The following is a 13,283-nucleotide window of genomic DNA, read 5'->3' as shown; positions in this document are numbered from 1 at the left end:
AAAATCTCTTAACGTTAATTTGACCTCCTTGTGATGTCAGTCTCTTTCCCTTCCCCCCCTCCCCCACCCCCCATGCTCCTCCTCCTTTCCCCTACCCGTCTGTCTGGCTACAAATGTAAAATAGCTCGCTTCTCTCACTACTCACAAAGGTTCTGACGAGCTACTGATTTCGAGGGCTAGAATATGTATTTTTTAGTTTTTCCTAATTTTTTTATATGTTTGGGAATTTCCAGATAATTCTACTGTTACATAGGATGACTGATGACCTCAGAAGTTAAGTCGCATAGTGCTCAGAGCCATTACATAGGACTGTCATTACCTTTACATGTTGGGATCTGTCTGAGTAAGATCGTAGGTTCTTCACGCTGTAGGGACATTTATCGTTTCGTAACACAGATCATGAATTCGACGTCCTCAAAGGATACTTTCTCACCCACTGAAAGCCCATTCTAGTGCTTATTACAGGATGAGTACCAGTGAGATAAAATGTGTTTTTTTGACCTAAAGATGGGAAGATTTCAACTGGAGATACGATATATACACTGAAATGAAATGATCGTATGGCATTGTCGACCGGGAGGCCCCATGCGGGGAAGTTCGGCCGCCGTATTGCAAGGCTTACACTTCTGAAGGTGACAATCTCTCCTCTTATGTTTCTTTATTGCAGAAGGCTTCTTCCAATATCGAATGGCCGGCCGGAGTGGCCGAGCGGTTCTAGGCGCTACAGTCTGGAATGGCGCGACCGCTACAATCGCAGGTTCGAATCCTGCCTCGGGCATGGGTGTGTGTGATGTCGTTAGTTAGGTTTAAGTAGTTCTAAGTTCTCGGGGACTGATGACCTCGGAAGTTAAGTCCCATAGTGCTCAGAGCCATTTGAACCAATATCGAATGAACATGCACTTTCTGACCATCGTCTCCAAGAGAATGGACTGCAAATAGAGTACTTTATGTGTTACTTTCTTTGAAAGTGCCAATAATTCAATGACAGTTGTCTTCATTACCAAGTTATTATTGCAAAAGCAATTGCTACAATGTCGTTAATATGTGTAATATTGCGCACTTACGGTGAATACATGAAAACTTTTGGACGTTCTACCAAATCGATAGTGTTGGAACAAAGTTTTTAATCTGCATTTTTTACGTGTCTAACATGTCTCCTAGGACGGTTTTCCACTTGCTTTACTGAGTTTTCCAGCAGTTTGCTGGTGTCTGATGAATGTTTATAGTTTAATGGCTTACGATAGTAGTGGGGCTACGTCGATGCCACCCCACATTCCATTGTTGCCAGATGTATTCTAGATGGAGGCGATGACGCCATCCAAGATGGCGGCATGGAGACTTGGCAACAGCGCATTATGTCATCCAAGATGGCAGTCATGACGTCATTCATTTTGGCGAGTAGTTTGAATTTCGGCAGGAAGATAGGTCTATTGAGCTATCTCCACTAACCTAACCACCTCCCCCAGAAAATGGTGCTAAGTTCAAATTCCATCAGTATAATGCAATACACCTCTACCAACCTAAGAAAATGGCTGGAAGATAGGTCAATTGAGGTACCTCCACTAACCTCAGTCATCCGACCGCCACCTCATCCTAGGAACTGGCGCCAAGTTTGAATTTTGGCTGTAAAGCAAGATAACTTGGGCCATCTCTACTAACGTAAGAAAATGGTGGGAAAGAAACTAACCTCAGTCATCCGACCACCTCCTCTTCCTAGGGACTGGCGGGCAGAGGCGACCTGTGCTTGACATAAGTCCTTGTTTTTTGCATGTACTATTTTATTTAAAGATTTATAGGCATTACCACAATAAAGTGTGGTCGCGAAAGGGCCCAGAATCCAACTGATGTAGTACACAGTACCACCATCAGAGGATGCATTCATCCCTCCTGTGATGTAATTGAAGATGGTGGGAGGCAATGGTGGGAAACAGACTGTTCACCACACGGTCTGGACCTAGTACACACTGCTGCCACCAGATATCGCTGTCATCCATTCTGTGACCTAATGCAAGACAGTAGGGGAAAATGACGGAAACTGTGTGGTCACCATGAGGTGTGGACATAGTACACAGCACTGTCACCGGAGGGTGCAGTCATCTGTTCAGTGATGTAACTCAAGATGACTGTCTAGAGGGGGAAATGACTCAGCCTGCACTAGGATGCTGGAGAGAGTAAGGAAGGAGTGTACTTTATTTATTTTGGAGCAATTTATTTAGGTATGGATTTTGAAAGATAGTATATTTATCACACCAATACAAAACACACACACTGACATCCTTGGGGTCATGCCACACAGCCCACAAACCTCTAAACTACTCCTAAATGGCACTCTGCAGACACACAAACAACTCCTAAATTACCGAAATAATTTCACTACAGACATGCAAACTCCTCTTAAATAATGCAGTACACAGATGTGTAAACATGCTCAGTACTTGTAAACTGTCCAAATGACACATAGAGCAGCCTACAGACCTGCTCACAAAATAATGCAACAGACAAGTGCCGGCACCACCCACCGCCCCTTGTCCACTGGGTCGCACAGAAGGCTACCGCACATGCTCCCAGAAGTCGAGATGCACCAGCAACTGTCAAACCACACACAGGTGCCTGTAAGCATGAGGCGGCGACATCCCTTTCATACTTGACACCAGAGAAATTCCTCTCAAAATACATTATCACCTAGGCACTGTTGCTTACACAACCGGACAGGAGAGAAGACCTATTTGCAGTGCACAGACGCTCCAAGAGCGCGGGCGCGTCGATGCTGACGCGAGCCACCACCGGACGCAAGCCAGCACGAGCCATCACAAAAATGGCTCTGAGCACTATTGGACTTAACAGCTGATGTCATCAGTCCCCTAGAACTTAGAACTACTTAAACCTAACTAACCTATGGACATCACACACATCCATGCCCGAGGCAGGATTCGAACCTGCGACTGTAGCAGTCGCGCGGTTCCGGACTGAAGCGCTTAGAACCGCTCAGCCACCGTGGCCGGCTCGAGCCATCACCCTCACGCCGTTGCCGACACCATGTGAAAGTTCCTCGAATGTTATATTGACGTCACATGTCTATCTAAATAAGCACCAAGCCCGCATCTCGTGGTCGTGCGGTAGCGTTCTCGCTTCCCACGCCCGGGTTCCCGGGTTCGATTCCCGGCGGGGTCAGGGATTTTCTCTGCCTCGTGATGGCTGGGTGTTGTGTGATGTCCTTAGGTTGGTTAGGTTTAAGTTGTTCTAAGTTCTAGGGGACTGATGACCTAAGATGTTAAGTCCCATAGTGCTCAGAGCCATTTTTTTGAAATAAGCACCAAGTCTTCCTCTGGACCACGCACGAGTGTGTTCACCACTGCTGATATCCCCTCTCTCTACCTGTGGTCCAGTAAAGACCTATTTGCAGAACGACTCACCCTCGCAGACGCTATAGAAAACTGAGCAATGCCCCTAACCTGGATCTTCACCATGGTATGCAATTAACAAAAGTTACTGTCTCATATCGAAATTAAATTGTGTTCCATCAATTTTTATTCGTGATTTCTCTTTGGCATGCCATTAAAAATGTTTCTACGAAATTTCATTGTCTTATGATCAATTATTTTTTCATGAGAACAGTCTGAGGTAGCGAAAGTTTAATTACAACCACCTAGTAGATATTTTTACATGCCCATCATTTTGACTGGTAAAGAAGAGAATTCTGCTTGTGTATTAAACTCATTTTCGTGAAGTTATATGTTCCCAAGCGAACTAACTTCTTACAGCTTTCTGAGGTTTATTTAGTAAGGATCTTCATCGTAATTTTTATCCGTATTTAGTGAAATTTAATAGTGTACGTCCATTATAGCACTAAGTAAACAGTGAAAAAGCACCGCCTCGGCACATTACCTCATCACCGCAGTAAAAATGAGAAACATTTTTTTCTCTACAATTAGATTTTCACACACAGGAGTTACTTTGAAGTCACAAAAATATTAATATTGTAACTTCGCACTCGAGAGATTTTCTTTTCCTCTCTATCAATTTAAAATGCTCCTTTTCAGCCGGAAACCAATGTGTGGATGAAAATTTTATAAAAACAGAAACGACGCAATCAACCACTGTTAATCTACATCTGCATCTACATTTATACTCCGCAAGCCACCCAACGGTGTGTGGCGGAGGGCACTTTACGTGCCACTATCACTACCTCCCTATCCTGTTCCAGTCGCGTATGGTGCCGGAAAGCCTCAGTGCACGCTCGAATCTCTCTAATTTTACATTCGTGATCTCCTCAGGAGGTATAAGTAGGTGGAAGCAATATATTCGATACCTCATCCAGAAACTCACCCTCTCGAAACCTGTACAGCAAGCTACACCGCGATGCAGAGCGCCTCTCTTGCAGAATCTGCCACTTGAGTTTGCTTAACATCTCTGTAACGCTATCACACTTACCAAATAACCCTGTGATGAAGCGCGCTGCTCTTCTTTGAATCTTCTCTATCTCCTCTGTCAACCCGACCTGGTACGCATCCCACACTGATGAGCAATACTCAAGTATAGGTCGAACGAGTGTTTTGTAAGCCACCTCCTTTGTTGGTCGACTACATTTTCTAAGGACACTCTCATATCGTTCCGTACGCATACTTCCAGATATTTTACAGAAGTAACTGCTACCAGTGCTTGTTCCGCTATCAATATAATCATACAATAAAGGATCCTTCTTTCTATGTATTCGCAATGAATTATATTTGTCTATGTTAAGGGTCAGTTGCCACTCCCTGCACCAAGTGCCTATCTGCTGCAGATCTTCCTGCCTTTCGCTGCAATTTTCTAATGCTGCAACATCTCTGTATACTACAGCATCATCAGCGAAAAGCCGCATGGAACTTAATAATGCTATACATTAGAGCAAGTCGAGTCGTTACCAGTTTATAACCGACACGTTAATGTTGAGAAAGCTACTCGTTTAAAATTACATTTCGCTTGTGCTGTGCATGCGACGTTGGTTATTTTTTGCAGTAGTGAAAGTTCCTTGGGTTATTGGGTTCGTGGTGCTACGTAGGAAATCTAAAAATGAGCACTTCACGAACCGAAAAGACGTCGTATCCTATGCCATTAGTGCGTCAAAATTAGACTCGTTGAGTTTATAGTAGTACCTCGGACTAACTCTTTGTAGGGATATGAAGTGGAACAATCGCATAGTCTCAGTCGTAGGTAAAGCAGGTGGCAAACTGCAATTCGTTGGTTGAATACTAGGGTGCAATCGGTCTACAAACGAGACAGCATACAAAGCACTCCTGTGGCCCGTCCTCGAATCCTGGTTGAAAGTTTGGGATGCGCGCCAAACAGGATTAATGTAGATAATGAATGGTTACAAAGAAGGGGGGGGGGGCACGAATGGTCACAGGTTTGTTCGGACCATGGCAGAGAGTCGCGAAGATGCTGAAACAACTAGACTGACAAATCTTTGAAGTTAGGTGCAAACTGTTTCATGACAATATATTTACATAGTTTCTAGAACCTACTTTAAGCGACGAGTAGGAATAAATTAAACCCCCCCCCCCTTATAGCTCGCATAGGGATCGTAAAGACAAAATTGATTAAATTATAACACGTTCAGAGATATTTAAGCAATCATTCTCCCTGCGCTCCATATATGAATGGAACAGAAAAAAACCGTAATAACTGGTGCAATGTTACATATCCTCTTCCATGCAGTGGTTTGCGGATTATTGGTGTAGATGTAGATGTAGTTGTTACAGGGCCTAAAGATGACGGAAATAACACAAAATTTTGTAAGATAAAAACGGTTAGTTTTGCTTTACACAAATCAAAAAAAGTTTTGCATCACCTCGGTTCCGAGAGTTCCAGAACCTGTACAGAAAATTGGAATGGAGATCAACATAAACATCATTCTAGCCGTTTTTATTGCTCGTGAAAACCACACATTGCATATTGTACCACCATACAGCGAGACCTTCAGAGGTGGTGGTTCAGACTGCTGGACCTTGTAGAGCGTCCTCTTGCACTGATGCATGCCTGTGTTCGTCGTGGCATACTATCCACAAGTTCGTCAAGGCACTGTTGGTCCCGATTGTCCCACTTCTCAACGGCGATTCGGCGTAGATCCCTGGGAGTGGTTGGTGGGTCACGTCTTCCGCAAACAACCATTTTTAATCTGTCCCAGGCATGTTCGATAGGGTTCATGTCTAGAGAACACGCTGGCCACTCTAGTCGAGCGATATCGTTATGCTGAAGGAAGTCATTCACAAGATGTGCACGATGGGGGTGCGAATTACCGTCCATGAAGACAAATACCTCGTCAATATGCAGCCGATATGGTTGCACTATCGGTTGGAGGATGGCATTCACGTACCGTACAGCCGCTACGGTGCCTTACATGACCACTAGCGGCGTACGTCGCACCATCATAATGCCAACCCAAAACAGCAGGGGACCTCCACCTTGCTGCCCTCGCTAGACAGTGTGTCTAAGGCGTTCAGTCTGACCTGTTTGCCTCCAAACACGTCTCCAATTATTCTCTGGTGAAGGGAACGTGATACCAATCCTGAGCGGCCCATTCGGCATGTTGTTAGGCCCATTTGTACCGCGCTGCACGGTGACGTGGTTGCGAAGATGGACCTCGCCATGGACGTCGGGAGTGAAGTTGCGCATCGTGCAGCCTAATGCGCACAGTTTGAGTCGTAACACGACGTCCTGTGACTGCACGAAAAGCATCATTCAACATGGTAGCGTTGCTGTCAGGATTCCTCCGAGCCATATTCCGTAAGTAGCGGTCCTTCACTGCAGTAGCAGCCCTTTGGCGGCCTGAGCGAGTCATGTCATCGACAGTGCCTGTCTCTCTATACCTCCTCCACGTCCGAACAACATCACTTTGGTTCATTCCGAGACGCCTGGACACTTCCCTTGCTGAGAGCCCTTCCTGGCACAAAGTAACAATGCGGGCACCATCGAACGGCGGCATTGACCGTCTAGGCATGGTTGAACTACAGACAATACGAGCCGTGTACCTCCTTCCTGGTGGAATGAATGGAACTGATCGCCCTTTCTGACCCCGTCCGTCTAATAGGAGCTGCTCGTGCGTGGTTGTTTACATCTTTGCATCTTTAGGCGGGTTTAGTGATCTCTGAACAGTCAAAGGGACTATGTCCGTGATACATTATCCACAGTCAACGTCTATCTTCAGGAGTTCTGGGAACCGGGTTGATGCAAAACTTCGTTTTATGGGTGTATATTGAATTATTAACAGCAGCTGCCCGCTATGGTTATTTATATGCAAAATTATTCTCTACTTTCACATAGTCACCGTCTCACCATGTTAATTTTCAACAAAATAACATGGAAATGTTTCTTGACTTTGACAGAAAATGCACCGTCCAGTATCATTAATGTGAGCGCCTTTCAAAAGCCTGAGGAATTATTTTTTGCAGCAAGGACGTGCGGGAAGAAGCTGAGGTTCTGGAAGGTTTCGACAGAGATGTGGAACCAGCTGACTCCAGTGCTGCGTCCAGCTGAGGTAGGTTTCCTGGTTGACGACCCACGGCGCGAACAAAAAAAAAAAAAAAAAAAAAAAAAAAAAAAAAAAAAAAAAAAAAAAAAAAAAAAAAAAAAAAGGCTCTGAGCACTATGGGACTTAACTTCTGAGGTCATCAGTCCCTTAGAACTTAAGAACTTAGAACTACTTAAAGCTAACTAACCTAAGGACATCACACACGTCCATGCCCGAGGCAGGATTCGAACCTGCGACCGTTGCGGTCGCGCGGTTCCAAACTGAAGCGCCTAGAACCGCTCGGCCACCCCGGCCGGCTGTCGCGAACAGCTCGAGTAAAGTGTTCCCATAGATTCTCGACTGGCTGTAAATCCAGCGAGTCTGGTGGCCGAGAGAGTAGCGTAAACTCAGCTTGAGACTCTTCGAACCACGCACGTAAACTGTGAGTTACACGTTGCATTACCCTGCTGGTAAATGCCATTTTTCCGAGGAAAGACAAACTGCGTGTAATGATGGACTTGGATCCCAAGGATATATGTGTACCTGATTTCATCTACTGTGCCTTCCAGAATGACGAGTTCGACCAGGAAATGCCACGGAAACATCCCCCGGCCACAACGTTCCCTCCTCCGGCCACGACACTTCCGACGATCGTTGCAGAGCCTTTCAGACCAGCGGCCATCCGTACGATGGAGTATAAAATGTGATTAATATGAAAAGGCTATTGAGTCGTGCGCGGCTCGTGTTCATGCCGTTTCTTACTTGACAGCTTGTCTTGTCGGAACTGTCGCCTCGTTTCTTACTCAATTTACTGGCGCCACTAAGCTGCTGGTTTGCTTGCCCGTGAGTGGCAGCGGCAGCGCTTATCGATAAGTGCACTGTCGTACTATCTCTGGAGGGTCCGCGAGTATTTCCGGGTCGTCGTCTGTAGGAGATTAGTCGGGACGCAGCGCCAGTGAGGTCCAGACAGTCAGTACTCGCCGACCGCTGGCGACACACATGCACTGTCCGACGGAAGGAGACTAGAGTGGGAACGAACGTTCGTTGGTCGTTCTGTCGGTCGTTTCATCTGGCGACGTGTATTTGGTCTTTTGACCGTTTCTGGGCCTCGTCAGTTGGTCATCTTGCCGGACGTGGGTCGGTTCCTTCCTGGTGCAGAGGTGTCGGGGGCCCAAGGGGCAAGTGTTCCCTCTGCATGGGGTTGGGTCCGAGCCAGTCTGGCCGGGTCGCCGTGTCTCCGAGTTCCGAACGGACATCAACGGAGTCGGGATGGAGCTGAAGTGAGCTCCGGACAGCCATGACTCGCCCGATATTTGCCTACACACACAACTTGAGTGGGGACGACCTTGGTTGGTCATCCGGTCGGTCGTTTCATCGGACGACGTGTATTTGGTCGCCGACCGCTTATGGAAATTCTGTGTGTGTCAACTTGTTCAAAATGGTTCAAATGGCTCTGAGCACTACGGGACTTAACATCTGAGGTCATCAGTCCCCTAGAACTTAGAACTAGTTAAACATAACTAACCTAAGGACATCAGACACATCCATGCCCGAGGGAGGATTCGAACCTGCGACCGTAGCAGCAGAGCGGTTCCGGACTGAAGCGCCTAGAACCGCTCGGCCACAACGGCCGGCTATGTCGACTTGTGATTTCTCCTTGTTGTTCCACAGTGATTGGTTTTAGGAATGTCGTAGTTCTTTCTACAAGTGTTTACGTGGTACTATGTGTAGCTTCTGTGTTTTGCACTGAGCAGTTATGAATGCTGTCTGCGTACTGGAGTAGGCAGTCGGTCGGTTGAGACAGAGTAGCGAGTCTGTGTTTCCTCGCCATGTTGATGCTTTCCGGCACGGCTTGTAGTTCGACAGTCTTCGGTGTTTGTTTATATTTGTGAGTGGTTATTGTGCCTTGGCTGTATTTAAACACCAATTTTGAAGATGTAGTGCTGCTGGTATCTTCGTCCTTGCTGATATTTTCCGTTCTCGTGCCATTGGTCGGGCGGAAGGAGACTGATTAGGTTGTTGGTCGGTAATTCAGCCGTCCCTGGGTCGGGTTGCCGTCCGATTATTTAAGCTTACTCTTGGCTGCCTGTTTCACCTAAGGTTATGTCCTCAGGCCGACTCTTGGAATACTTCTGAGCACCACTGTTCCGTTGGTTTTTAGATTGTGATTTTCTTTTGTCTCAAGTTCTGTGCGAAGCCTTCAGCCGCCTATTAATTTAGTTTGTTTTACTTTTAAAATAAGGCCTTCAGCCGTCGTAAGTTAAACTTTGAAGATTCTTGTTTGAACTAAATTTTTTAAAAGAAAAAAGGGGAATTTTGGTATACTGCTAATCCTTGTTATCTAGGCCTTATGCCTTGAGTTGTTCTGTGTTCGGTATATGGCCTTCAGCCGAGCTTTTATAAGATAAGGCCATCAGCCATCCTAAATTAAAATTTCAAAATTCAATTGTTTAAAACCTTTTTTAATTTTCTTCCCTATTTGAAATTCTTGTTATACAGGCCTTAAGCCTCAGTTCTTCTATGTCCAGTGTGTGGCCTTCAGCCGAGTATTTATGTAAAATTTTGGTAACTAAGGCCTTCAACCGTGTGTATTACTTAACGTAATTTTAATAAGTTGTGTTCGGGCCTACAGCCATACTGTTTTTGAATCCTTTAAAGGGCATGTGTGATTAAGTGTTTTTACGAAAATAAAGTTTGTGTGTTTTGTGCAACAGTAACTGATTTTGGCCCCTTTCCACAAGCATAACCTGATTCGCTCTGTCTTGCGAAACCAGATTTCAGCCATCCGTCGCCACTCAGTAGACGTCCAGTTGAGGTAATGACGTGCAAACCGCCTCAGCGCCGATTTCGAATAGTGGCATTTTGCCATTCGCGGTATACCTTAACCATGGCGGCACGCGAACAGTCTACAAACTTAGTCGTTTCCGAAATGCTTTGACCCCTAGTCCACAAGCCAATGAACATGCCCTTTTGGAAGTCGTATCAATAGCTCCGTTGCCGCACTGCGACAGCGACTGCACTGTTTTCCGCATCCCCCCTACGTGCTTCATTTATCCTCCACTGTCTGAGCTGCCACATGCCGTCTGCGACTTGTTTTTGCTCGTTGACGTCGGACGTAGACGGTGCTCGCAATTAATGTGACTGGGACGTGTGAAACTTGGAACTATTTGTGGCAACAAGTGAGGTTAAGCACGACATCGCGGAGAGAGGAGAGCACTCCACACCGTTAGGCCAGAGCACGAGTGCACAGAGAGCCGCCACTGACGTTCGGCAAAGATCGGGCGGTTCCGGAACACGGCGTGCGGCGCTGCTGCGCGGAACGCTGCCGTCGTGTTTTTCAACAGCCGCCGCCGACAACCCCCGCTCGCCCCCTCTCACAATCCGTTGCTGCCCCCACCACGCCCCCACTGCCGCAGCGTGCATTGTCTTGCGCGTTCCGCAACATAGCAGGAGTCCCGTGGCCCGCCAGGATCCTCGGCAAATATTTCATTTCTTTGTTCCATGCAAATTCGGCACATTCTGGCGAGAGTAATATTTCGCGAGCCCGTTATTTGAGTTAGCCGGCTCCGTGGCTCGCCGCCACCAGCGATATCTTCCAGCAATCTCGAGAACACAACGCAGCTCCTTATGTGCGTCGACAGCTTCGCATCTCCTCCTCCTGCAAATCTCTGCCTATGTGTTTAAGAATTCTCGATCCTTCATCCGAGAACGTAAGTTATTTTAATATTATGTCACCATGAGAAATACGAATCGTGTTCTAGCGTCCGTTTTTGTGTGCTGGCTGATCTCAGAAACTTGTGTAGGAATTTTGATCTGGTTTCAGTAACTGATCCACTGTTTCACGAGGAAGATTTTTGTATATAATTTATAAATATTTCGTAGAAATTATCTGAATTTCGATGAATTTCACCTACTGAACTGTCGCCGTTACTTGAGAGAGCACCAGTGCCTCCAGTTAGCAAAAAGAGTTAACTATTGCCTACTTGGTGTGATAGCTTCGTGGTAGAGCATTTGGTTAATAAGAGAGGAGCTACAGGCTCGAATCCCGGCTGCGTAGATTTTTGTTACTATGCTTTTTAAACTAGCACTCACGTTTCAGTGACGTGGAGATTCGGCAGAAAGAAATGTGGATCTGAATCCATGCTACACTGTATGTCCCCATTTCGTGGTTTTATAACTGCTTAGTGACATGGAGGTTGCCTAAATTTCAGGATTACAGTCGTTTCATAACAGAAGCGTAGCGGAAAATCACCCGAGTCCGAAACACGTGATTTTCATTATTTATGCGTAGAGTAAAACGCAGCATGGGATGCAGCTCTACTTCGTTTATATAAAGAAAGCTTTGCAGCAGAGCACCAAATCACTCAGTTTAAGTTTCCCGCTTTTCTTGAATCAAGCATAGATGCGAACATCATTCTCTGTATTGTGGAGCAAAACATATTATTTATTTGGCCTTATAGACATCAGAAAGACATGGGCACGATCTTCTTGAACGGGATTTAGAAATTCCTTGCGGATAAATACACAAGGATTCGAAATACTTCGACAGATGATTGAGAGACACATTTCGAAATAAGAATAAAAGAAGGTGAAAAAGATTGAAAAGTAAACACATCATATTAAGAAATTAGCGCAAGTAGTTAAGGTAACGCGGCTCTTCGATCAGCCAGTTATGAGAAACCACCTGTGTGCTGTGTGACACAAAAATGAAATATTGAAAAATGAACAAATCTGAATATCGTGCTTTTGTATCAGAAGAACTCGGCGTACGTTCTTAAAAACAGGGTCGCCAATTACGGGACGCGACCTCCGGGTTTCCTTTGCTACCGTGAGGCGATATGCAAATGGACTATTAGCTGAACTCGAAATTCTATTATAAATTCCCCCAGTGCGATTCTTGTGCGCTTTTCTTTGCAATATAAACCTCTGTTGATGAATCGCATTGGGTGGGGTCTCTTGCCTCATAGAAAGTAGTGATGGATGCAAATTATTAACATCAAGTTAGCCCCACCAAAATTTTTGACTACGTTGTAGGATACAGTTGATGTGTCAGTGTAGGTAGTTTGAAATATGATGATGCATTCCTTCTTCAGGCCGAAAGTGGCCCATCGGGACCATCCGATCGCCGTGTCATCCTCAGCAGGGGATGCGGATGGGAGGGGCGTATAGTCAGCACAGCGCTCTCCCAGTCGTTATGATGGTTTTCTTTGACCGGAGCCGCTACTATTCTGTCGAGTAGCTCCTCAATTCGCATCACGAGGCTGAGTGCACCCCGAAAAATGGCAACAGCGCATGGCGACTCGGAGGGTCACCCATCCAGGTACCGGCCACGCCCGACAGCGCTTAACTTCGGTGATCTGACGGGAACCGGTGTATCCACTGTGGCAAGGCCGTTGTAGTTTGAAATATCGGGAAAGATAATCAAATTTATTCAATATGAGAATTTACAAATGCTCATAAATCGCATTAACGACGTGATGCCTCTTGAATGTGACAGATTAATAACTTAAAAAGGAGAAATGAGTACAACACGTATGTACAACTACAAAACCTAGCGATGCGAATTGGCACTTCCCCTTAACTGAATGAGAGTACTTTCCATCCGTATCTAATCACAGAATAGGGCTAGGATATGCTGCGATATTCAATAGATCAACGGCCAACCGTTTAACTTCTATGAACTGAAAGGCTGATCGTGCTATGGCCGGGGCTGCGTACATTACCTATTCTGCTCTTCTGCTCCAGACACGTCGTCGTGTTGTTATGGCGATCAGGTATGGTGTCTCTGCAACCA

The 13,283-nt window shown here is 45.9% G+C and overlaps 1 pseudogene; it reads right to left on the bottom strand.

Moving 5' to 3' along the window:
• Nucleotides 1-12,769: 12,769 nt before the first annotated feature.
• LOC124560215 lies at nt 12,770-12,887 on the bottom strand (annotated as a pseudogene).
• Nucleotides 12,888-13,283: the final 396 nt, after the last annotated feature.

Source organism: Schistocerca americana, chromosome 1, assembly GCF_021461395.2.
Source record: "Schistocerca americana isolate TAMUIC-IGC-003095 chromosome 1, iqSchAmer2.1, whole genome shotgun sequence".
Lineage (NCBI taxonomy): Eukaryota > Metazoa > Arthropoda > Insecta > Orthoptera > Acrididae > Schistocerca > Schistocerca americana.
Note: the sequence above shows the minus strand (reverse complement) of the source record. Positions and strands in the feature narration are given on the sequence as shown.